The sequence below is a fragment of the Caretta caretta genome, chromosome 9 (genome assembly GCF_965140235.1).
Source record: "Caretta caretta isolate rCarCar2 chromosome 9, rCarCar1.hap1, whole genome shotgun sequence".
In the NCBI taxonomy this organism is placed as follows: Eukaryota; Metazoa; Chordata; order Testudines; family Cheloniidae; genus Caretta; species Caretta caretta.
In genome coordinates this window covers 21,690,644-21,714,560 of record NC_134214.1, presented here as the reverse complement: position 1 = coordinate 21,714,560, position 23,917 = coordinate 21,690,644, and the positions used below count along the sequence as shown (strand labels likewise).

General features: G+C 43.3%; 1 long non-coding RNA gene across 1 annotated transcript in view; it reads left to right on the top strand.

Annotated features, from left to right (window-relative positions):
• Positions 1-23,150, top strand: part of LOC142073163 (uncharacterized) — a 29,999-nt gene extending 6,849 nt beyond the window's left edge. Inside the window, exon 2 of the long non-coding RNA XR_012669853.1 lies at positions 21,835-23,150. This is a non-coding gene — a long non-coding RNA (uncharacterized LOC142073163). The remainder of the gene's footprint in view (positions 1-21,834) is intronic.
• The last annotated feature ends 767 nt before the right edge of the window (positions 23,151-23,917 follow it).

Genomic DNA, 23,917 nt, shown 5'->3' with positions numbered 1-23,917 from the left:
ATTAAAAACCTCTAATGTGTTAAATTTTAACCAATTTCTGTTACTTTGTGTAATATGATTTTTAAATTTGTTGAGACAATAATACAAACTATAAAAAACCTTGTTAGGATACTGGAATGTCAGAATAACTCATGTCTTGGAGAGTTACATTGGCAGATTATGTATTTTTCTAAAATACTTCATTTTATAGGAGGAATCATCTTCCTTTGCAAATTTTTGTTGCCTCTAATTTGATTTGAATAAGATATGATGACTTCTTAAAAGCAGTGCTCATGAATGGTGGTAATGTTATTTTGGTATTTTTCTATGATTGGCAAACGTCATTTTTAAAATATTTTGTTTTTTTAAGAAAAGCAAGTACCTTCCCCTACTCTAGCACCAAACCTTCCTGTTTTTCTTTCATTTTCCTGAATTATTTCAGTGAATGCTTTTGGTTGTGGCCTTCACTATCTCTGAAGATACTTAATTGTAATTCCCCGAGCTCTCAAAGAGTTTGGGACCTTTGAGACACAAGTGGGGGAGCGTCACTATGACAGCTGCTTGCTAATGCCTCCCTAATGTTCCATTTCATTTCTAGTACTCCCTGTTCTGACTTGCTTTGGTCAGGCCTAGAGTGGGTGGTGGTAGGGATATAGATGGGGATAAGGCCTGGAGGTGGTAAGGTTAGGGATGGAGAGCTTGTATGGGAGTTGACAGAAGGGATGGGTGTCCTCTTAGGCTCACCCACCCTCATGTTGCATTCAGTCAAATTAAGATGGATGGATGGATAAATAAGGCTATCTGGGGTGGTGAACAGTGTGAGAGGGAGTTTAATTACTGAGCTAGAAGCTGTGTGCTAAATTAATCCACTGAATCTATGTGGAGTTATACCTTAAATTATCTGGAAACAAGCTAATGCAGAATGTGGCAACCCACCACATAGTGGAGTGTATAACCATAAGGATATTAATCAAATGCTGTGTGACAGCTGATTTTCAGGTGAAGTTTAATTTAGAATGTTGATTTTGATCTATAAAGCCCTAAAATGGTTTAGGACCTACCTACCTGGGATACAATCTCTCTTCAACTGTGGCAGAATGGCATGAGGAATTGGCAAAGCAGATTGAGCTGGAGCCCTATTGCTATAAATAAGAGTTGCTGGCAGGTCATTCTCCATCAAAGCTCAAGGACTTGGTATTTCTCCCATTTTTCTCAGTCTGACTTTGATAACCTTCAGGACATGTTGCAAAGCTCATCTTTGTTCCTAGGCATTTAAAAATTGAAAGAATTGTTGGAGGGGGATTAGCTTGCAAGTGGCCTGGGTCACAGCCGGTGAGTTGTATTAAGTTGTACTGATGAACTTGTTGGACTGAGGTTCACGTACTCAGCGGTTGGATCTAACAAATATTTATTAAGACAAGACACTGAGTAGTGATAAATTACTTACAAGCAGGAAGCTCATTAGGAGGATCTTATCACAGTCACCTCCAACACCGGATAATGCAATGTCAACATCCCTTTGTTACACAAACTTATAAATAACTTTTTGTTATCTTTTCTTATACATATTGTGATGGGTTGGATCACAGAAACTCCCTTGGGGCTGCCAACTGATGTGCCAAGACTACTTCTGCCCCTGCTTTCCCTGCCAGCTTGGGACTCCAGCACCCTGTCTTGCTGAGCCAGATATGCCAGTCTGCTCCAACACAGACTCAGGGTCTGAACCACATGCCCCAAAGCTACAGACTTAACTGAAAGCAACTTAAGAAGTGTTCCTGTCTTTAACACTCAGATGCTTATACAGGGTAAACTCATAAACTGTTCGCCCTCAATAACACTGGTAGAAAGAGATGCATAGCTGTTCCCCCTCTTTTCCCCCCCCCCAGGTATTAATGTATACTCTGGGTTCATTAATAAGTAAAAAGTGATTTTATTAAATACAGAAAGTGGGATTTAAGTGGTTCCAAGTAGTAACAGACAGAACAAAGTGGATTACCAAGCAAAATAAAATAAAACACACAAGTCTAAGTCTAGTACAATAATAAAACTGAATACAGATAACATCTCATCCTCAGAGATGTTTCAAAAAGAAAAGGAGTACTTGTGGCACCTTAGAGACTAACCAATTTATTTGAGCATGAGCATTACCAGCAGGAGAGTGAGTGTGTGTGTATGGGGGTGGGGGGGATGTGAGAAAACCTGGATTTATGCAGGAAATAGCCCGACTTGATTATGTAAAGAGTTGTCACTTTGGATGGGCTAGCACCAGCAGGAGAGTGAATTTGTGTGGGGGGGTGGAGGGTGAGAAAACCTGGATTTGTGCTGGAAATGGCCCACCTGTTGATCACTTTAGATAAGCTATTACCAGCAGGACAGTGGGGTGGGAGGAGGTATTGTTTCATATTCTCTGTGTATATATAAAGTCTGCTGCAGTTTCCACGGTATGCATCTGATGAAGTGAGCTGTAGCTCACGAAAGCTCATGCTCAAATAAATTGGTTAGTCTCTAAGGTGCCACAAGTACTCCTTTTCTTTTTGCGAATACAGACTAACACGGCTGTTCCTCTGAAACCTGTCATTATGCAAGTAAAACAGAGCCATCTACAATCAATTGTCCTGGTTAATGGGAGCCATTAAGATTCCAAACCACCATTAATGGCCCACACTGTGCATAACTACAATAGGACCTCAGAGTTATATTTCATATTTCTAGTTTCAGATACAAGAGTGATACATTTATACAAATAGGATGTTCACACTCAGTGGATTATAAGCTTTGTAATGATACCTTACAAGAGACCTTTTGCGTGAAGCATATTCCAGTTACGTTATATTCACACTCATTAGCATGTTTTTATAAAATCATATAAAGTGCAATGTCACATGTGTATTAGTCTCTTATTTCCATATAATTCTCCTCCTCCTGTCAATACAGGGTTAGTTTCAGTTCAGACTGGTCTTTTCTAGCTTTTTAGTTACTGTATCTTTTCTTGTTCTTACAGACATGATTACGCTGCAATTTCTTATACATACACAGTTCCACTTATACTGTTAAATGTTATCGGAACAGACTTAAAATCCATAGTAGGCTTCTGTCCAGGCCTAAATATACCTTTGCTCTCAGCAGCACTGGCTGGTATGATGTATTTTAGTTTTGTCAGTGGCACTAAATAAATATGTTGGGGGGCGGGGGAGGAAAGTGGCCTGGTCTAAAGAGGTAGATGGGAGTTGTTTCCGAAGAGGATCCGGGTGCATCCCTCCACAGCTTGCAAGCTCCACAGAACAATCTTTAAACCTTGTTCAAACTTAAGAAAACTCCCGGACAAAAGAATTCCTGCTGGTTTGCATCAGTCATTGCATGATCTTTCCTCCCTGTTCTGAGTAGACATCCTGTGTCACTATCGCATACTTGCCCTCAGATGACATCAGACTCCTCCCTCCTTACTCATTTGATTACCTTTCATCATGTAATGTGGAAGTTAGATTGTTTTTCTTGTATTTAGCTCTCTGAGTCTTCTAAGTTTCAAAACAGAAATGGGCTGGAGGACTATAAATGTCACCAAATTATTGGAAGATTTGGGGTGATTTCCCTGCTTTTGATAGTGTCATCCTCCTCTCTGGATATTTCATGTCAGAGATTTTTTTTTTTTTAAATTTGTGGCTCATAAATGCTTCAAAATTGCCTTCACAATGCACTTGGGGTAGTTTTTTTTTCTAAAACATCTTGGTTCTCACCAAGTTGGGGACGACTTTCTGTTTCAGAAAGTGGAGGAAGAAACCAGGGGGCAGCTGTTTTTAGACTTGACCAACAGGGAATAATTGTTTGTGAATCTGAAGGTGGAAGGCAATTTGGAAATGATTGATTTCATGGTTCTGAGGAAAGGAAGGAGTCAGAGCAACAGAATAAGGAAAATGAACTTCAAAAAAGCAGACTTTATCAAACAGAGAGAACTAAGGTCCCATGGGAAGAAAATCTAAGGGATGAAGGAGTTCAGGAGAGCAGGTAGTTTGTCAAAGTGACCATATTAAAAGCACAATTGCAGACTATCCTGATGCTAAGGAAAGACAGGAAGAATAGTAAGAGGCCAATATGGCTTCATCAGAAGCTCTTTAATGACCTGAATCAAAAAGGAATCCTACAAAAAGTGGAAACATGGACAAGTTGCTAAGGAGGAGTACAGAAGAAGAGCACAAGCATGAAGGGACAAATTCAGAAAGGCTAAGGCTGAACTAGCTGAAGTGAACTTGGAACCAATAGCAATTACATTCAAGAATTCATGAAGGAGAGGTGAAATCCCAGAGAACTGGAGAAGGGCACAAATAGTACCTATTGTTAAAAAGGGGAACCAGGAGGACCTGAGGAATTATTGACTAGTCAGCCTAACTTTGAAACATGGAAATATACTGGAACAAATTATTAAACAGTCAGTTTGTAAGCGCCTAGAGGATCATAGGTTTATAAGGAGTAGTCAGCATGGATTTGTCAAAAACAAATCATGCCAAGCCAACCTAATTTCCTCCTTTGACAGAGTTACTGGCCTAGTGGTGGAGGGAAAGCAATAGACATGATATATCCTGATTTTTAGTAGGGCTTCTGATATAGTCTCACGTGACCTTCTCCTAAGCAAACCAGGGAAATGTGGTCTTGAAAAAATTACTATAAGTACACTCTTTCAACCACTTGTGCACCCACTTTAAAGTATTTTAGTTATCAATGGTTTGCTGTTAAACTGGCAGGGTGTCCCGCAGGGCTCAGCCCTGTGTCTAATACTGGTCAATATTTTCATTAACAACTTTGATAATGGAGTGGAGAGTATGCTTATGAAATTTGTGAATAATACCAAGCTGGAACAGGTTGCAAACAATTTGGAGAACTGGATTAGAATTCAAAGTGACCATGACAAATTGAAGAATTGGTCTGAGATCAACAAGATTAAATTTAATAAAGAGAAGTGCAAAGTAATACACTTTTAAGAAGGAAAAATCAAATGCACAACTACGCAGTGGGGAATAACTGGGTAGGTGGTAGTACTGCTGACAAGGATTGGGAGGATATAATGGGTAACAAATTGAGTCAGTATGATGCGGTTGTGAAAAAGGCTAATGTCATTATTAACATTATTAACAGGAGTGTAGGACATAAGATATGGGAGGTAATTGTTCTGCAGTGTTCGGAGCCAGTGAAGACTCACCTAGAGTACTGGCTCCAATTCTGGGTGCCACGCTTTAGGAAAGATGTGGACAAATTGAAGGGAGTCCAGAGGAGAGCAACAAAAATGATCATAGTACAGGTTTTCTAAACCTTTTAAGAAAGATTAAAAAAACCTGGGCATATGTTTAGTCTTGGGAAAAGAAGACCGAGGAGGTGACCTGATAACATATTTGAAGATATTAAAGGCTGTTAAAAAGAAGAAGATGATCAATTGTTTGTCCACTGGAGGTAGGAGGAAAAAATAATGGGCTTAATCTGCCAGCAAGGGAGAATTAGGTTAGATAGTTGGAAAAACTTGCTGAGTCATTATCCAAGACAGCTATAACATGAAATACATGGCAGAATGCGGGTAAAACAGAGCAGGAGACAGACAATTCTCCCCCAAGGAATTCAGTCACATTTAATTAACACTTTTTTTTTTTTACGAGTGTCATCAGCATGGAAATATGTCCTCTGGAATGGTGGCCGAAGCATGAAGGGGCATATGAATGTTTAGCATATCTGGCACGTAAATACCTTGCAATGCCGGCTACAAAAGTGCCATGTGAATGCCTGTTCTCACTTTCAGGTGACATTGTAAATAAGAAGCGAGCAGCATTATCTTTGTGAATGTGAACAAACTTGTTTGTCTTAATGATTCGCTGAACAAGAACTAGGACTTAATGGACTTGTAGGCGCTAAAGTTTTACATTGTTCCGTTTTTGAGTGCAGTTCTGTAACAAAAAAATCTACATTTGTAAGTTGCACTTTCATGACAAAGAGATTGCACTACAGTACTTGTCTGAGGTGAATTGAAAAATACTATTTCTTTTGTTTATCAATTTTACAGTGCAAACATTTGTAATAAAAATAATAATATAGAGTGAGCACTGTACACTTTTATTCTGTGTTGTAATTGAAATCAGTATATTTGAAAATGTAGAAAAATATCTAAACCATTTAAACAATAGAATATCAATTGAAATTTATGGAATATAATTAAAGCTGCGATTAATTTTTTTGAGTTAAACACATGAGTTAAACTGCGATTAATCTTAACAGCCCTACTTGCTATAAATCTCAATGGCTGTTTTCTGCCCTATAGCTCCACCACAGTGTTCCCTTTTGCTGCACAGGGCTGTTGCTATTCTAGCTGAAGTAGTGAGGCTGATCCTGGAACATCCATTGGATGCCCTGAAGATTTCTGCTCAATGTGGGAATTTCATCTGCTGTTGGGACTATACTTCTAGGCTTCCTAAGTGTTCTGCCAGAGATCTTAAAGCCATGCTGAACTCTGGAGGGTAAAAGGTGACAAAAATAAATGACATTTCTGATTTAAAAACAAGCATGAATTGGAGTCAAAGAAATCATGTGACTTGAGTGCCTTTAGACTGACGTCCTAGTGAAATGACCTGCAAGGATCCTTGAGATGATAAATGGGCATAATGATGGACTAAGAATTCCATGAAACAGAAATAAATGCTTATGTGGGGGGGGGGAAGAGTGGCATTGGATTGATGGGACAATAATGGTTGATCATGCCCCTTCTGGGCACTTTAGAGAAACAATGTGGTATCTTTAGGTCCAGAAGTTTCTCTGTGGAAACTGCAATACATCCAATAAGAATGTCATGCCATTGGCATTGGTTTGGCTAAGTTCTATGTAACTTTCGGGATGCATGGTTCAAGGTTGTTGTTTTCACTCTTCCTTGTGCATCACTTCATCTCATCCTGTTTTCTATTTCCTATCCTTCTTCCTTTTTGTCTAATTAGTTTCAATTTTTTTTAAAACTTTGAAGTAAACTGCATGATAGCCTTGCCATAACCATCAAGTCGGGCTGGCTAAAACAGCATACATGGCCTTACCGCAGCATGAAAGAAGACCCCAGTAGTAAGAGGTGACCAGTGCATCAGCCAAATGTTATTCTAAACAGTGCAATGAGCATGGGCTTTAGAAGTTCAGGTGAACTTTAATGTAACTGACCTGTCTGAAATTTATCCTGCCTGCACAGTTCTTCCTTACTTTTCTTTTTCCTTTGCTTCTCGGCTCCTTAGAGCTAAGATCAAGTGTAAGTAGTCTCTTGGCCTATCCAAGGCCGTGATCAAGTGTCTTGATGTTTTTGGTCTTTTGGCCCTGAGATGAAAACCTTGTCTGTGTCTCTTGGACCGTGAAGTACAAAAATTTATCTAGAAAGCATCTTGCGAACAATAACTCTGGATCTGAAATTGAGTGGTCGGTGAATTCTTATTTTTCCCCAAGGAAGACTTCTGGTATGAACAGGATTTTAATTTTTCCACCTGAAAGACTTTACTGAACCTAAATGAAAAAGGGGAACTTAGTGAGTAGCCATATAACTTCTGAATTCCAGATATTTGAATGTTTGTTTTGCTTTTTTCTTTAATTTATACTTACTGAATGTTGGAAAGGATTTCTGTATTGTGGCTGTTACAACAGCAGGCTGGAGTCCTCCTATACACAGCCCTGAACCATAGTTCTTCCTGGGTGACCAGGCAAAAGAAGGATTCTAGAAACACTGCAACACCTTTAAGCTCGATGACCTTCCATACCCTTCCCTTCTCCCACCCCGCTACTGACAGTATAGCTAGATTGCCCTACTCCATGGCTTTTTCTGTCTGAATGTGCTGTGTAGAGGAGTTGCTCCATAATTTCCCCCTTTTCCTCTGTCAGTTTTGCAGTGCTCTGCTTGTGCTTGGAATCTGTTAGCAGATATGCAGTAAGGCTGTGGGACGCTCTTATAGCTGCCTACACCTAGTTCCACACTTTTGCACCCCTCCATGCCATTTAATTCAATGGAGACTAAATAGGGGTCACTGTGAGTCTAGCCTGCACATACTTCAAATGTCTCCCATCTCCTACAATAATAATGAAATAAAACAGTACAGCTGTTTTTTTTCCAAATATGTTCAGAACTTACAGAAAACAACCATGCAAATCTTAATATTCTGCATGTAACTTAACTTTAAGAAGCACCTAGTTCAAAATTAGCATTTGAGGAGAGTATTAGGCATCCCATAACTTCCCTCTACATTCTTCCGAACCTACCCTGTTCCAGGCTTATGTAAATCAATGTTGAAATATTGTAATGAATTGGCACGTGCTATCCCCAGAGCAGTGAGTAATTTTGGTTCCACGCATGGGACACTAGAGAGGAGAAGCTTCCTTTTCTTACTGTGAATGGAAAAAATGGTGAGGTAGGTGGAAGATAGAAGCTACCCTCCCTAGAAATAACGTGCTGTCTAGAAAAAGCCTTTTGTTGCTGTACACAGCCACAGCAAAACTGCAGTACCACTTCCCTGCAGGGGATTGGACTAGATGACTTCTCAAGGTCCCTTCCAGTCCTACGATTCAGTGATTCCCCAATCATAAAAAATACTGACCTGGATGGAAATTTTTTGACCAGTTCTAATAGAGAGTTTCAGCTTGTGTGCAGTAAGGGTATGTCTGCACTACGGAATAAGGTTGAATTTATAGAAGTCGGTTTTTTAGAAATCGGTTTTATATATTCGAGTGTGTGTGTCCCCACAGAAAATGCTCTAAGTGCATTAAGTGCATTAACTCGGCGGAGTGCTTCCACAGTACCGAGGCTAGAGTCGACTTCCGGAGCGTTGCACTGTGGGTAGCTATCCCACAGTTCCCGCAGTCTCCGCTGCTCATTGGAATTCTGGGTTGAGATCCCAATGCCTGATGGGGTTAAAACATTATCGCGGGTGGTTCTGGGTACATATCGTCAGGCCCCCATTCCCTCCCTCCCTCCGTGAAAGCAAGGGCAGACAATCATTTCGCGCCTTTTTTCCTGAGTTACCTGTGCAGACGCCATACCACGGCAAGCATGGAGCCCGCTCAGGTAACCGTCACCGTATGTCTCCTGGGTGCTGGCAGACGCGGTACTGCATTGCTACACAGTAGCAGCAACCCATTGCCTTCTGGCAGCAGACGGTGCAATATGACTGGTAGCCGTCATCTTCATGTCCGAGGTGCTGCTGGCCACGTCGGCCAGGAGCACCTGGACAGACATGGGCGCAGGGACTAAATTTGGAGTGACTTGACCAGGTCATTCTCTTTAGTCCTGCAGTCAGTCCTATTGAACCATCTTATGGTGAGCAGGCAGGCGATACGGATTGCTAGCAGTCGTACTGTACCATCTTCTGCCGGGCAGGCAAGAGATGAGGATGGATAGCAGTCATATTGCACCATCTTCTGCCGGGCAGGCAAGAGATGTGGATGGCATGCAGTCCTTCTGCACCGTCTGCTGCCAGCCAAAGATGTAAAAGATAGATGGAGTGGATCAAAACAAGAAATAGACCAGATTTGTTTTGTACTCATTTGCTTCCTCACCTCCCCTGTCTAGGGGACTCATTCCTCTAGGTCACACTGCAGTCACTCACAGAGAAGGTGCAGCAAGGTAAATCTAGCCATGTATCAATGAGAGGCCAGACTAACCTCCTTGTTCCAATAAGAACAATAACTTAGGTGCACCATTTCTTATTGGAACCCTCTGTGAAGTCTTGCCTGAAATACTCCTTGATGTAAAGCCACCCCCTTTGTTGATTTTAGCTCCCTGAAGCCAACCCTATAAGCCATGTCATCAGTCACCCCTCCCTCCGTCAGAGCAACGGCAGACAATCGTTCCGCGCCTTTTTTCTGTGCGGACGCCATACCAAGGCAAGCATAGAGGCCGCTCAGCTCACTTTGGCAATTAGGAGCACATTCAACACCACACGCATTATCCAGCAGTATATGCAGCACCAGAACCTGGCAAAGCGATACCGGGCGAGGAGGCGACGTCAGCGCGGTCACATGAGTGATCAGGACATGGACACAGATTTCTCTGAAATCATGGGCCCTGCCAATGCATGCATCATGGTGCTAATGGGGCAGGTTCATGCTGTGGAACGCCGATTCTGGGCTCAGGAAACAAGCACAGACTCGTGGGACCGCATAGTGTTGCAGGTCTGGGACGATTCCCAGTGGCTGCGAAACTTTCGCATGCGTAAGGGCGCTTTCATGGAACTTTGTGACTTGCTTTCCCCTGCCCTGAGGCGCATGAATACCAAGATGAAAGCAGCCCTCACAGCTGAGAAGCGAGTGGCGATAGCCCTGTGGAAGCTTGCAACACCAGACAGCTACCGGTCAGTTGGGAATCAATTTGGAGTGGGCAAATATACTGTTGGGGCTGCTGTGATGCAAGTAGCCCACGCAATCAAAGATCTGCTGATATCAAGGGTAGTGACCCTGGGAAATGTGCAGGTCATAGTGGATGGCTTTGCTGCAATGGGATTCCTTAACTGTGGTGGGGCCATAGACGGAACCCATATCCCTATCTTGGCACCGGAGCACCAAGCCGCCGAGTAGATAAACCTCAAGGGGTACTTTTCGATAGTGCTGCAAGCTCTGGTGGATCACAAGGGACGTTTCACCAACATCAACGTGGGATGGCCGGGAAAGGTACATGACGCTCGCATCTTCAGGAACTCTGGTCTGTTTCAAAAGCTGCAGGAAGGGACTTTATTCCCAGACCAGAAAATAACTGTTGGGGACGTTGAAATGCCTATATGTATCCTTGGGGACCAACCCGACCCCTTAATGCCATTGCTCATGAAGCCGTACACAGGCAGCCTGGACAGTAGTCAGGAGCTGTTCAACTACAGGCTGAGCAAGTGCAGAATGGTGGTAGAATGTGCATTTGGACGTTTAAAGGCGGCACGCTGGCGCAGTTTACTGACTCGCTTAGACCTCAGTGAAACCAATATTCCCACTGTTATTACTGCTTGCTGTGTGCTCCACAATGTCTGTGAGAGTAAGGGGGAGACGTTTATGGCGGGGTGGGAGGTTGAGGCAAATCGCCTGGCTGCTGGTTACGCGCAGCCAGACACCAGGGAGGTTAGAAGAGCACAGGAGGGCGCGGTACGCATCAGAGAAGCTTTGAAAACCAGTTTCATGACTGGCCAGGCTACGGTGTGAAAGTTCTGTTTGTTTCTCCTTGATGAAACCCCCAGCCCCTTGGTTCACTCTACTTCCCTGTAAGCTAACCACCTTCCCCTCCTCCCTTCGATCACCGCTTGCAGAGGCAATAAAGTCATTGTTGCTTCACATTCATGCATTCTTTATTCATTCATCACACAAATGGGGGATGATTACCGAGGTAGCCCAGGAGGGGTGGTGGAGGACGGAAGGAAAATGCCACACAGAACTTTAAAAGTTTACAACTTTAAAATTTATTGAATGCCAGCCTTCTTTTTTTTGGGCAGTCCTCTGTGGTGGAGTGGCTGGTTGGCCGGTGGCCCCCCCACCGCATTCTTGGGCGTCTGGGTGTGGAGGCTATGGAACTTGGGGAGGAGGGCGGTTGGTTACACAGGGGCTGTAGTGGCAGTCTGTGCTCCAGCTGCCTTTGCTGCAGCTCAGCCATACACTGGAGCATACTGGTTTGATCCTCCAGCAGCCTCAGCATTGAATCCTGCCTCCTCTCATCACGCTGCCGCCACATTTGAGCTTCAGCCCTGTCTTCAGCCCGCCACTTACTCTCTTCAGCCTGCCACCTCTCCTCCCTGTCATTTTGTGCTTTCCTGCACTCTGACATTATTTGCCTCCACACATTCGTCTGTGCTCTGTCAGTGTGGGAGGACAGCATGAGCTCGGAGAACATTTCATCTCAAGTGCATTTTTTTTTCTTTCTAATCTTCACTAGCCTCTGGGAAGGAGAAGATCCTGTGATCATTGAAACACATGCAGCTGGTGGAGAAAAAAAAAGGGACAGCGGTATTTAAAAAGACACATTTTATAAAACAGTGGCTACACTCTTTCAGGATAAACCTTGCTGTTAACATTACATACATAGCACATGTGCTTTTGTTACAAGATCGCATTTTGCCTCCCCCCACCGCGTGGCTACCCCCTCAACCCTCCCTCCTCCCCGTGGCTAACAGTGGGGAACATTTCTGTTTAGCCACAGGCAAACAGCCCAGCAGGAACGGGCTCCTCTGACTGTCCCCTGAAGAAAAGCACTCTATTTCAACCAGGTGACCATGAATGATATCTCACTCTCCTGAGGATAACACAGAGAGATAAAGAATGGATGTTGATTGAACACCAGCAAACATACACCGCAATGCTTTGTTGTACAATGATTCCCGAGTACGTGTTACTGGCCTGGAGTGGTAAAGTGTCCTACCATGAAGGACGCAATAAGGCTGCCCTCCCCAGAAACCTTTTGCAAAGGCTTTGGGAGTACATCCAGGAGAGCCGCGAATGCCAGGGCAAAGTAATCCTTTCACATGCTTGCTTTTAAACCATGTATAGTATTTTAAAAGGTACACTTACCGGAGGTCCCTTCTCCGCCTGCCGGGTCCAGGAAGCAGCCTTGGGTGGGTTCAGGGTGTACTGGCTCCAGGTCCAGGGTGAGAAACAGTTCCTGGCTGTCAGGAAAACCGGTTTCTCCGCTTGCTTGCTGTGAGCTATCTACAACCTCATCATCATCATCTTCTTCGTCCCCAAAACCTGCTTCTGTGTTGCCTCCATCTCCATTGAAGGAGTCAAACAACACGGCTGGGGTAGTGGTGGCTGAACCCCCTAAAATGGCATGCAGGTCATCATAGAAGTGGCATGTTTGGGGCTCTGACCCAGAGCGGCCGTTCGCCTCTCTGGTTTTCTGGTAGGCTTGCCTCAGCTCCTTCAGTTTCACGCGGCACTGCTTCGGGTCCCTGTTATGGCCTCTGTCCTTCATGCCCTGGGAGATTTTGACAAAGGTTTTGGCATTTCAAAAACTGGAACGGAGTTCTGATAGCACGGATTCCTCTCCCCAAACAGCGATCCGATCCCGTACCTCCCGTTCGGTCCATGCTGGAGCTCTTTTGCGATTCTGGGACTCCATCATGGTCACCTCTGCTGATGAGCTCTGCATGGTCACCTGCAGCTTGCCACGCTAGCCAAACAGGAAATGAGGTTCAAAAGTTCGCGGTTCTTTTCCTGTCTACCTGGCCAGTGCATCTGAGTTGAGAGTGCTGTCCAGAGCGGTCACAATGGAGCACTCTGGGATAGCTCCCGGAGGCCAATACCGTCGAATTGTGTCCACAGTCCCCCAAATTCGAGCTGGCAAGGCCGATTTAAGCGCTAATCCACTTGTCGGGGTGGAGTAAGGAAATCGATTTTAAGAGCCCTTTAAGTCAAAATAAAGGGCTTCATCGTGTGGACGGGTGCAGGTTTACATCGATTTAACGCTGCTAAATTCGACCTAAAGTCCTAGTGTAGACCAGGGCTAAGGAATGGAAGGGAGAAGAATAGACTGCAACCTTTAAAACATTGCTTAGGGCATATCAACTGAAGATGGAGTCTTTATTAGTTTGTGGAAATGATTTGGCTGTAGGCAGATCAGCTGTATAAAATGTGACTATGCAGCTGGACAGATTTCAGTATAATCTGTTTTAATCAAGATGCCTCAGATCTTGTGGGTTTGTGTTTTTTAAAGGGAAACTTTACTGCCATCTTCCTGCTCCTGATCTTGTCAATATATTGTCTCAAGTGCTTGCCCCTATTTTAAAATCTCTGTATCAGGGTGGCTAGGGTAGGCAGGAAGACAGAGTGACAGAGGGGCTTGAAGTACTGTCTCAAAAGGAGGTTTGCAGAAGGTATTGGCTTCCACTTGGGGCTTCTTGGTTAATTGGCTGAAGATCAAAAACTCTTGATTTGAAAATGATGCTATTGTGCCTCTGTATGGCTCTTCAGGTGCTGTATCATTCTTAAACTCTGCATTGCAAATGCATTATTTGAATTGAACAGTCTGGGGGCATACTATCCATGATGACTCCAAGAAAGGTCTTGGAGTCATCATGGATAGTTCTTTGAAGATGTACACGCAGTGTGCAGCAACAGTCAAAAAAACAAACGCGATTTTAGGAATAATTTAAAAAGGGATAGAGAATAAGACGGAGAATATCTTATTGTCCTTACATAAATCCATGGTATGCCCACATCTTGAATACTGCATACAGATGTGGTCCCCTCATCTCAAAAAAGATATACTGGCATTAGAAAAGGTCAGAAAAGGGTAACTAAAATGATTAGGGGTTTGGAACGGGTCCCATATGAGGAGAGATTAACGAGGCTAGGACTTTTCAGCTTGGAAAAGAGGAGACTAAGCTGGGATATGATAGAGGTATATAAAATCATGAGTGGTGTGGAGAAAGTGAATAAGGAAAAGTTATTTACTTGTTCCCATAATATAAGAACTAGGGGCCACCAAATGAAATGAATAGGTAGCAGGTTTAAAACAAATAAAAGGAAGTTCTTCACTCAGCACAGAGTCAACCTGTGGAACTCCTTGCTTGATGAGGTTGTGAAGGCTAGGACTATAACAGGGTTTAAAAGAGAACTGGATAAATTCATGGAGGTTAAGTCCATTAATGACTATTAGCCAGGATGGTGTCCCTAGCCTCTGTTTGTCAGAGGGTGGAGATGGATGGCAGGAGAGAGATCACTAGATCATTTCCTGTTAGGTTCATAAAATCATAGAATATCAGGGTTGGAAGGGACCTCAGGAGGTCATCTAGTCCAACCCTCTGCTCAGAGCAGGGCCAATCCCCAACTAAATCATCCCAGCCAGGGCTTTGTCAAGCCTGACCTTAAAAATGTCTAAGGAAGGAGATTCCACCACCTCCCTAGGTAACGCATTCCAGTGTTTCACCACCCTCCTAGTGAAAAAGTTTTTCCTAATGTCCAACCTAAACCTCCCCCACTGCAACTTGAGACCATTACTCCTTGTTCTGTCATCAGCTACCACTGAGAACAGTCTAGATCCATCCTCTTTGGAACCCCCTTTCAGGTAGTTGAAAGCAGCTGTCAAATCCCCCCTCATTCTTCTCTTCTGCAGACTAAACAATCCCAGTTCCCTCAGCCTCTCCTCATAAGTCATGTGTTCCAGTCCCCTAATCATTTTTGTTGCCCTCCGCTGGACTCTTTCCAATTTTTCCACATCCTTCTTGTAGTGTGGGGCTCAAAACTGGACACAGTACTCCAGATGAGGCCTCACCAATGTTGAATAGAGGGGAACGATCACGTCTCTCGATCTGCTGGCAATGCCCCTACGTATACATCCCAAAATGCCATTGGCCGTCTTGGCAACAAGGGCACACTGTTGACTCATATCCAGTTTCTCGTCCACTGTTACCTCTAGGTCCTTTTCTGCAGAACTGCTGCCGAGCCATTCGGTCCCTAGTCTGTAGCGGTGCATGGGATTCTTCCGTCCTAAGTGCAAGACTCTGCACTTGTCCTTGTTGAACCTCATCAGATTTCTTTTGGCCCAATCCTCTAATTTGTCTAGGTCCCTCTGTATCCTATCCCTACCCTCCAGCGTATCTACCTCTCCTCCCAGTTTAGTGTCATCTGCAAACTTGCTGAGGGTGCAATCCACACCATCCTCCAGATCATTAATGAAGATATTGAACAAAACCGGCCTGAGGACCGACCCTTTGGGGCACTCCACTTGATACCGGCTGCCAACTAGACATGGAGCCATTGATCACTACCCACTGAGCCCCACAATCTAGCCAACTTTCTATCCACCTTATAGTCTATTCATCCAGCCCATACTTCTTTAACTTGCTGGCAAGAATACTGTGGGAGACAGTGTCAAAAGCTTTGCTAAAGTCAAGGAACAACACGTCCACCGCTTTCCCCTCATCCACAGAGCCAGTTATCTCGTCACAGAAGACAATTAGATTAGTCAGGCATGACTTGCCCTTGGTGAATCCATGCTGACTGTTCCTGATCACTTTCCTCTAAGTGCTTCAGAATTGATTCCTTGAAGACCTACTCTGTGATTTTTCCAGGGACTGAGGTGAGGCTGACTGGCCTGTAGTTCCCAGGATCCTCCTTCTCCCTTTTTTAAAGATGGGCTCTACATTAGCCTTTTTCCAGTCGTCCGGGACTTTCCCGGCTCACCATAAGTTTTCAAGGATAATGGCCAATAGCTCTGCAATCACATCCGCCAACTCCTTTAGCATTCTCGGATGCAGCGCATCCGGCCCCATGGACTTGTGCTCGTCCAGCTTTTCTAAATAGTCCTGAACCACTTCTTTCTCCACAGAGGGCTGGTCACCTCCTCCCCATACTGTGCTGCCCAGTGCAGTCGTCTGGGAGCTGACCTTGTTCGTGAAGACAGAGGCAAAGAAAGCATTGAGTACATTAGCTTTTTCCACATCCTCTGTCACTAGGTTGCCTCCCTCATTCAGTAAGGGGCCCACACTTTCCTTGACTTTCTTCTTGTTGCTAACATACCTGAAGAAACCCTTCTTGTTACTTTTAACATCTCTTGCTAGCTGCAACTCCAGGTGCGATTTGGCCTTCCTGATTTCACTCCTGCATCCCCGAGCAATATTTTTATGATCTTCCCTGGTCATTTGTCCAATCTTCCACTTCTTGTAAGCTTTTTTTTTGTGTTCAAGATCAGCAAGGATTTCACTGTTAAGCCAAGCTGGTCGTCTGCCATATTTACTATTCTTTCGACACATCGGGATGGTTTGTCCCTGTAACCTCAATAAGGATTCTTTAAAATACAGCCAGCTCTCCTGGACTCCTTTCCCCCTCATGTTATTCTCCCAGGGGATCCTGCCCATCAGTTCCTGGAGGGAGTCAAAGTCTGCTTTTCTGAAGTCCAGGGTCCATATTCTGCTGCTTTCCTTTCTTCCCTGTGTCAGGATCCTGAACTCGACCATCTCATGGTCACTGCCTCCCAGGTTCTCATCCATTTTAGCTTCCCCTACTAATTCTTCCCGGTTTGTGAGCAGCAGGTCAAGAGGAGCTCTGCCCCTAGTTGGTTCCTCCAGCACTTGCACCAGGAAATTGTCCCCTACCATTTCCAAAAACTTCCTGGATTGTCTGTGCACCGCTATATTGCTCTCCCAGCAGATATCAGGGTGATTGAAGTCTCCCATGAGAACCAGGGCCTGCGATCTAGTAACTTCCGTGAGTTGCCGGAAGAAAGCCTTGTCCACCTCATCCCCCTGGTCCGGTGGTCTATAGCAGATTCCCACCACGACATCACCCTTGTTGCTCACACTTCTAAACTTAATCCAGAGACACTCAGGTTTTCTGCAGTTTCATACTTGAGCTCTGAGCAGTCATACTGCTCCCTTACATACAGTGCAACTCCCCCACCTTTTCTGTCCTACCTGTCCTTCCTGAACAGTTTATATCCATCCATGACAGTACTCCAGTCATGTGAGTTATCCCACCAAGTCTCTGTTATTCCAATCACATCATAATTCCTTGACTGTGCCAGGACTTCCAGTTCTCCCTGCTTGTTTCCCAGGCTTCTTGCATTTGTGTATAGGCACTTGAGATAACTCGCTGATCGTCCCTCTTTCTCAATATGAGGCAGGAGCCCTGCCCTCTCGCGCGCTCCTGCTCATGCTTCCTCCCGGTATCCCACTTCCCCACGTACTTCAGGGCTTTGGTCTCCTTCCCCCAGTAAACCTAGTTTAAAGCCCTCCTCACTAGGTTAGCCAGCCTGCTTGCGAAGATGCTCTTCCCTCTCTTTGTTAGGTGGAGCCCGTCTCTCCCTAGCACTCCTCCTTCTTGGAACACCATCCCATGGTCAAAGAATCCAAAGCCTTCTCTCCGACACCACCTGCGTAGCCATTTGTTGACTTCCACGATTCGACAGTCTCTACCCAGGCCTTTTCCTTCCACGGGGAGAATGGACGAGAAGACCACTTGCGCCTCAAACTCCTTTATCCTTCTTCCCAGAGCCACATAGTCCGCAGTGATCCGCTCAAGGTCATCCTTGGCAGTATCATTGGTGCCCACGTGGAGAAGCAGGAAGGGGTAGCGATCCGAGGGCTTGATGAGTCTCGGCAGTCTCTCCGTCACATCGCGAATCTTAGCTCCTGGCAAGCAGCAGACTTCTCGATTTTCCCGGTCGGGGCAGCAGATAGATGACTCAGTCCCCCTGAGGAGAGAGTCCCCGACCACCACCACCCGCCTCCTTCTCTTGGGAGCAGTGGTTGTGGAACTCCCAACCCTAGGACAGTGCATCTCATGCCTTCCAATCGGCGGAGTCTCCTTCTGTTCCCTTCCCTCAGATGTATCATCTAGTCCACTCTCTGCATTAGTACCTGTGGAGAGAAAATGAAAATGTATCTGCCTGTATCTGCGTTGCTGGTACATGGACGCTCCCCTTTCTTCTTCTGGAGGTCATATGCTGCCAAATTTCTTCACTGTCCTTCTGTCCCCGCTGCATAGCCTGTTCTGAATCTTCAGAACATGGTGCCCGTAGAAGCATATCCTGACGTCTGTCCAGGAAATCTTCAGTTTCTCTTATGCAACGCAGGGTCGATACCTGTTGCTCCAGACCTTGAACCTTCTCTTCCAATATGGAGACCAGCTTCCACTTTGTACAGACAAAGTCGCTTCTGTCCTCTGGAAGAAAGACAAACATGGCACATCCAGTGCAGGTCACAACAGCTGAACACCCCGCATCCATATTACCTTCTTTCTACGAGCTCAATCAGGAGTTGTAGTAACTACTCAGAGAAGCCGGCAAGATGTAAGCCTCAGCAGGCTCTCCCCAGGCAGATCCCAGGCAAACTCCCTCTGTTAGCCACTCTGCTGTTCGCTGCTCAGCTGGTTCGCAGCTGACTGGTTCATTCCCTCTGGGGTACCTGGCATTGGCCACTGTCGGTAGACAGGCATTGGCCACTGTTGGTAGACAGAATGCTGGGCTGGATGGACCTTTGTTCTGACCCAATATGGGCATTCTTATGTTCTTCTACTTGGCAAATACTACTCTGAAGTCTTACAGGAGCAGAGCTCTGAACTTTGAGACTCAAAATTGGGAAAGGCACTGCTTGTGGCAAGCCTCCACTGCTTCCTCTAAGGCAGTGGTTTTCAACCTGTGGTCTGTGGACCTCATGGGATCCGCAGACTATTTCTAAGATTTCCACCTCCATTTGAAAATTTTTAGCGATCCGCAAATGAAAAAAGGCTGAAAACCACTGCTCTAAGGCAGTATCTCAGCCTGTTCTGTCTCAGCCTGCATGTGGTCCCCTGATTTTGTGCAGGTTATAAAATTAAAATTGTTGTGGAACCTGTCACACAAACTGGGTGCCTTGGCTGCATAGATTGAAATTAATATTGTTGCATAATATATGGGATCTTGGCCAGAGGTGCTTTTAGCAATAATGAGGAAGGGTGGGGCAGTCAAAACACCCTGTTGGAATTCAGTAACCAAGCTCAGTGTTTACACTTCTCAATTCAGTAAGTAGATCCGCAACAAAAGGCAGGAGCATTAAGGAGCATCACTTATCCAGATTTAACATCATACATCCAGAAGGAGAGGAGTGAGTTTTCTTTGTTTTGCATGGAATGTGCACTAACTTTTTTGCAATATTAAAAAAAAATTATTTTTAAGGGAGAGACAACCTCCTTTCTTAAAAGTAGTTTGTGGCAATTAAGTTGCTTTGATATGGGATTTTAGCATAACTGGGCTTTTACTGTAAACTATATGTAATGTACAGCAAGGTGAATGTTACATTAACGATAGTACTGAGCAATTATATGTCTTCGTATATGGTGAAGGCACTATATGTACACTAACTAGTGAAATCTACCTGTGAGGGAGGTAAGTGAACAATACTGTCTTCATTTCATAGAATAGAAAACTGAGGCAAAAGTTTTTAGTGGATGATCTGGTATTCCCGTCTAGCCTTAAGCTCTGTGACTGAGTGATTTGTCCAAATCCACAAAGGGCATTGGGCTTAATTACCACGTTTAATTTCTGTTGTAATAACTCAACTTTTTTTTATGTTCCTGGAAAAAAAATTAGGGGTTGGTTGATCTCAGTGGGGCCAGGATCTCACCCTAGATATTTATATTATATTTCAGAAAATTATCCATGTTCCAACTAAAAACAAAATAAAGTCTTCTCTGTTTTCCTTCTAAGTTATTTGTTTATGGCAAGCATAATGAACCTATTTGAACTGGGTTAATGTGTTACTTATTGTCAATAAAAGACAGGAGGCCATAAGACAACTGAAATGATAGCACTTTTATTCAAACCCCTTTGGTGACCCCACAGTGTTGGTATATAATGCAGGATGATGTGTGATATGTTCCAGGAAGAGAATAGAGTGGGTGAGAGAACAAACGTACAATACTTCCTAAAATAACTACTTTATATACTTGTAAAGTGTTCATCCCATCTGACAGGCTCCCTGGGTTTTCGATGTTGGTGTCTGATTTGCCTAGGCAGTGTATTATTGTTTTTCTCAATAGTGTTATATTTATGTAAATTACTCTGGATTCTTTAATTCCTTTGCTCTCATTGGTTTCTGTATAATAAATTTTCAAACTGTGTGCCAGCAATGAAGTTACTCTGCTCAAATCAGCCTCTAAGATTCACATGAAAGAGAAGGCAGGACAGTGAGTGAGGAGATGGAGGAATTTATTAATTGCAACAAAACTTTGACAAAAATTCACAAAAATTTTATTGAAATTTTTGTGAATTTCCCTTGGGTTTAATCTACTATAATGTAGGACAAAATAATAAAAAAATGACTGGGTGAGGTGGGCAAAGCTCCTAATTTGATTGGATTACATTGTGACCCTTCTCCTTTCCTTTATGACCACACAAAGGGGCAAGCATGAATGGAAACTTAATTCCTCTCATACTCCCCTCAGATGTCCTCAATGACTGTGCCAGAATGAGACTGTCAAATACCCCTCCCTGAGGACCTCAGTCAACTTGGCTCCCTTCCATTTGTCCCTGGGAAAATGAAATGCACTGAGGGGGATGTCTCCTGAAAGCATTTTGAGGTTTGGTGCCTCATGGGAGCTTGTGAAATTCCCAGATCTTCCTTCTTGCTTCCAGTTTTGATTGCCTGCAGAAGTTCCAGGTTTCCAAGGCTCTGGTGAGTCCTGCAGCTGTTCTGGGCCACCAGTCTGTCCTGCGTGTCCAGATCCCATACCTTGATTACTTTTCCCATTCTTGTATTTCTCCCTATGAACTCTTAGGATTGACAGGAACTGCTTTGGATCTTAGCAGAATCTACAGGACCATGGCTTACAATGACCTGTTATGCTTCAGAGCTGCTCCTGTAGATCTTGAAATAATCCTTCAGGAGGCCGAGCTAAGAAGGTGGAGTATGACTCAACCTATGGAGCTTGGGGAGAAGTTGGGGAACATTGACATGTTGAGTCTTTCTGAAGAACCAGGGATCACACAATGCTCCTAAACTAGCTAGCTCAGAATTTCAGACAGAAGAGGCACTACAGGTACCTTGATATGAGGAGGTGTGTGAGAATCTGGCCATGCTCATTTTTGGATGGCTTCTCCTCTCTCTCGCTCTAGTCTCTTAGCATCTGATCAAGTCTTCCCACTTCAATATGTGTTTTCAGTTCTAGGATTTTAGCTGTGTTGTCACAAAGGTGATATTATCATTGTGGTTTATGTTCAGTAGCAATATGTGACATTGACTAACTGAATGCTTCACTCCTTGAATATCTCTTTCAATCTTTACTGCTGTGTGAAACAATTACAGTGCACAGAGCTGAGCATGGCATGGCTTTTCACTGAATCATATTTACTTTTTGCTTTATCCAAAACTTTTTACATTGTCTCTTCCCCTGCTAACTTTCTTTTCTTTGTTCTAATAGGTCAAACTTCTTGAAGCTGGTAAAAAATGAAGATGGCTGTTAAACGTTTGATGACCTATCTCTACTGGCTATATTATCAGTATAAACTGATCACCTGTAGTGAACTCATGGTACCCTGTGAAAAATTGGTCTTCTACACTGTTATTGTTCCTATGCTTGCTGCGATTGTGTACATGGTTTACATCTTTATCACTATGCAGATCAATCTTGCTTTTCAGCTTTTCTTACTTGTATTTGGAAACCAGCCTGAAAGTACTGTTTCTATTATAAAATAGCCTAGCCACCATCATGGTGGCTTTTTGATCCTGCACGCGGTTCTCCTAAACCTGTGTATTTGTTTAGAAGCAGTTTGAGGTTTACGCGAACACTGCTTTTTGTGTGTGTAAAATCTGCTTAACTAGGAATTGTACAGAAGATGAAACCAACCTTTATTCTGTAATGGACACTTTATCCTAGACATATTACTTACTGAATATTCCACTTGTCCACCTTAAGAATAATGTGCATATACAGTATTTTAGATATACTGAAATAGGAGAAATTAAATCTTTAATCCTTATGATTAGAGCTGGTAAAAAAATTTCAATATTTGATGGAAAAACTGTGGGGGGAAAACTTACATTTTCATGAATGCTTTTTGAGCAGCTTTATTAAACATACAGAGCTTACTCTTTATCATAGTGGGTAATATCTAATGTAGAATGACTTACTTTTCCTAATTAAGACTTACATACTTTCTTGAGCGGGATTTAATTCTAATTGTTTATATAAAAATGTGTGGAGAAAAACAGCATAAAATATTTATCAAAAGTGTAAGGGAGGAAGAAAATGTTAAAGTAATGTGTCAAGGCAGGGCATTAACTTGCTATATATTACTTACTTCTGCTTCTGTAGAGAATATAACTGTTAATACTTTACAAATCTTGTACAATATTTGTCATGATTTATGATCTCTTCCACAGTCCTGACTTATAGTATATCAAAAATGTGAGTCCAGTGCAACGTGACCTGAACACTGCCAGTAAAATCCTGGCCCCACTGAAGTCAATAGCAAAACTTTCATTGACTTCAAATGGGCCACGATGGTTGTTCTAAGATGAAAGCCCGTCATACTGACCAATATTGTCTCATTCTCTCCTTGTACTCCCCCATCTGTCTGTCTGTCCATCTGTTGTCTTATGTTGTAAGCTCTTTGGGACAGGGACTGTCTTTTTGTTCTGTGTTTGTACGGTGCCTAGTACAATGGGGTCCTGGTCCATGACTGGGGCTTGTAGGTGCTATGATAAAAACAAATAAATAATAGTAATGTTCTGAAAGAGCTTTGGCCTTGTCCTTTGCTACTTGCCCCTTTTCTCTCAGCCTTGGGTTTGTGCTGGTTATAGAATGATTTCATTATCCATTAAGATTGCCTTAGAATTATTTAAAACACACACAAAATTCCACCTCAGTTAATTGGACCCCAGAATGCCTAAATTAATTGGGCAGAAAAATCTGTTTATTACCTTGAAAGTTTTATAAGTTTTGATGAAATTAATTATAACTAAAATTTTCAATTTTAATTTAAAAAAATCACTTTGTTTTGGTTTTAAAAAACTTTTATCAAATACATTTAATCAAAATGGAACTGATTTTTTGCAAAACACTTTGATTATTTTATTATTCATTAAAAAGTTATTTTATTGAAAAAAGTGTTCAGTTGAAAAATGTCAGTCCACTCCCATCTTATACACTGACCGTGACCCTGTTCTTCATCAGGAAACCCCCTCCCCCGCTCTTTCTGATCCCGTTACCCCCACCCCCACCCCCCAGCATTCAAATGTGTCTAAAATTAAGATATTTGTTCAATGTTCCTACTTCAGTGCAGTAGGAGAGCTGGACAGCTCAGCAGCATGGTGCACAAAAGGGCAGCACCCATCCGGATTTAGTGCATCACACCCGGAATAAGCAGTAAGTTTTCTTGTATGTATTTGGAACTTGTAGAAATGTTTCTGGAATATCCTTCTCTTTCATTTTAAAGGGCATAGAATCTTCTTGTTAAAAATAGTTCATGGCTATTAAGCTACTTTGTGGGTTGTTTGTATGA